Source organism: Octopus bimaculoides, chromosome 21 (genome assembly GCF_001194135.2).
Source record: "Octopus bimaculoides isolate UCB-OBI-ISO-001 chromosome 21, ASM119413v2, whole genome shotgun sequence".
NCBI lineage: Eukaryota > Metazoa > Mollusca > Cephalopoda > Octopoda > Octopodidae > Octopus > Octopus bimaculoides.
Genome location: NC_069001.1, coordinates 33,753,619 through 33,756,459, shown reverse-complemented (window position 1 = coordinate 33,756,459; position 2,841 = coordinate 33,753,619). Strand labels below are relative to the sequence as shown.

The following is a 2,841-nucleotide window of genomic DNA, read 5'->3' as shown; positions in this document are numbered from 1 at the left end:
ATATATATATATATATATATATATATATACCGCTGAGCATTTCGCCCAGTGTGCTAACTTTTCTGCCACCTCACCACCTTCATTTATTAACTATTGAATCATCGATGAAGATGAACTGGAATCTGTAAGGCCACTGATTGTTTGTTATAGAGCGTATCCTCTAATACATCTTGCTGTACGCTCCGAATAAAAGATAATCATGAAATGAATCAGTCCCCCCAATATGTTTCGTAATCTATAATTCTTTAGATCATTGAAACTTAATCAAAACCATTTCATTGGCTGAGATATGTAAGGCCACTAGTTTTTGTATGTACATCGTCTAATACAATCCGCTGCACGCCCAGGTCAACCGAGGCTAAGCGGTTATATAACTGATGAATTATGAGCTACAGTTTATAGTTTCGTTTGCATTTGAGAATTTCCTGACGTCCCAAACCAGCCAAATCAAATTAACTCGCTTTCTCGGCTGTGCTGTTGAAGCTTCTAATTTTGACGGCTGAAAATTGTTGGAGACTCCTTGGTGTAATGGTTAGCACGACGGTGCAGTAATCGGCAGATACATGGTATGGTTCCCTTCTTGTCTTTGGTAATTGTTGAAAACTGAGTAAACAATTCGAGCAGTTTTAACTTCTAAAAATTATATAGAATTTTATTTCGTGCAAGGAATACGTTTTTCTCGATTTGTAAACATAAGTATCCTCCAGTCCTTATACATACGCACACGCATGTACTTATGTTTGTATGTATGCAGGTATGTATGTATGTATGTAATATAATGTATGTATGTATGTATGTATGTATGTGATTGCGCAAAGAACGATGAAAAAAGTGACAGCTTGTAACTTAAAGCAAACAGTAAAATTCCGACCGAGAAGAATAACATACCTACACACACATACATGCACATGCATATACACACACACACATACATACACACACTCTCTCTCTCTCACACACACACACACACATACTTGTATGTAAGTGTGCGTATGCACGTGAGTCTGTACATGGGAGTGTACGTTAATGTATGTTTAAATAGAATGTATTAAATTCATTGCAATGATTTCATGTCTATAAGCATCTATGTGTGTGTGTGTGTGTGTGTGTGTGTGGCCACTCGACACGGATCCGATCTTGTGTATTGTTGCCACGTGTTGTCCTTTGTTCATAACAGATGTTAGATTACTCTTTTTTTTAAATGGGCAACAGCGTAAAAGCAAGGGGTGGAGAGGTGGAAATATTAAAATTATGGCCTATATAGTGAAAGAGACGCGCAAGTTCGCCACACTCAGTCAGAAACTTGTATTTCAGTGCGTGTTTTAAGTAGACGAAACATTCTGAGGATTAAATCTGAAATATTTCTAGAGAGCAGCTTCACTTGTAAGAGATAATAACAAAACGAACTTACGTAAATTGATTCACGATAGTCCACTGGTTGATCAAACGTTCACATCGTCCACAACAAAACAAAAGCTTGTATTTTTCTTCTCAAAGGTGGGTGCTTTATTTTGCATATCTGGGTTTTAGTCTTAACTACTAAACTGTTAGTATTAAATTCCGATCCTATGTTATTTAATACAGGTTTACACACACGTGCGCATGAGCAAGCGTCTTCTACTATAGTCTCGGGCCTACCAAAGCCTTGTGAGTGGATTGGGTTGACGGAAACTGAGTGAAGCCCGTCGTATATATATGGTGTGTGTGTGTATGTGTGTGTGTGTGTGTGTGTGTGTGTGTGTGTGTGTGGTTGTGTCTGTGTTTGACCCTCAGCACAGCCTGAGAACCGGTGATGGTGTGCTTACATCCCCCTTAACTTAGCAGTTCAGCAAAAGAAAAAGATCAAATAAGTACCAGGTTTTAAAAAAATAAGTACTAGGATTGATTCGTTCGACTAAAATTTAGTAGATTCACTTACATTCTTGCCTTTCTCCATCTTCTGAGACATCAGTCAAATCTTCTTTTCTCTCTCTCTCTCTCTCTCTCTCTCTCTCTCTCTCTCTTGCTGCGGGGCAATGGTCCGAAACGTCAAATTCACAATCATGCCTTTCTTATAGCGTAAAATTAATTACTATGAACAGCATATACTTGTCCGTTATTCCTTTAGTATTTTCCGTTATCCGTGATACTTTTTCAATGTAATATACATACATGTTGTGTGTGTGTGTGTATGCGTGTGTGTGTGTGTGTGTGTGTGTGTGTATTTATACACACACACACACACACACACACACACACACACACATATATATATATATATATATTCATTTAATAGGACATCTACTCGCTAGAAATAGCAGCAAAAGACTACATACCACAAAAATTTCGAAAGGAAAATAAACTTTTACCAATCTATATTCTGTACCATGGTTTCAAGTCAATTTTAGTAAGATAAAGATTATATCTTACAAGGTCGGACTATCGCTAGACCACTGGTGGTAAATAAAATTTCTAAAAATATTTTTGCTACCCTATAATTTATTAATAATGATAAAATTCTTTTTGGATGATTTTCTGAAGGAATTTCGGCATTTTTGCATTTTTGTATTTGCTGCCGATTAGGTAAACCGCAAATACGCGGTATATTTTGAAAAATTAGACATAGGAACACGAACCATGCTGCGTATTGACTCGTGCTTCATATGTTGTCTGGTCATTTCTGCTGACGATAGTCCGACCTTGTAAGATATAATCTTTATCTTACTAAAATTGACTTGAAACCATGGTACAGAATATAGATTGGTAAAAGTTTTTATTTTTCATTTCCTTTCGAAATTATCCCTAATTTTTGTGGTATGTAGTCTTTTGCTGCTATTTCTAGCGAGTAGATGTCCTATTATA

General features: G+C 36.6%; 1 protein-coding gene across 4 annotated transcripts in view; it reads left to right on the top strand.

Annotated features, from left to right (window-relative positions):
* The window catches only part of LOC106884502 (uncharacterized), a 101,909-nt gene that overhangs the window by 17,959 nt on the left and 81,109 nt on the right, over positions 1–2,841 (top strand). Inside the window, exon 1 of one of the 4 annotated variants that reach the window (XM_052975575.1) lies at positions 371–566. The exons of 2 other annotated variants lie outside the window; for them this stretch is intronic. The gene's annotated coding sequence lies outside the window, so the exon portion shown is untranslated. Of the gene's footprint in view, positions 1–370; positions 567–1,262; positions 1,498–2,841 lie in introns of those variants that run through there. One more of the 4 variants, XM_052975573.1, reaches the window with a different exon arrangement.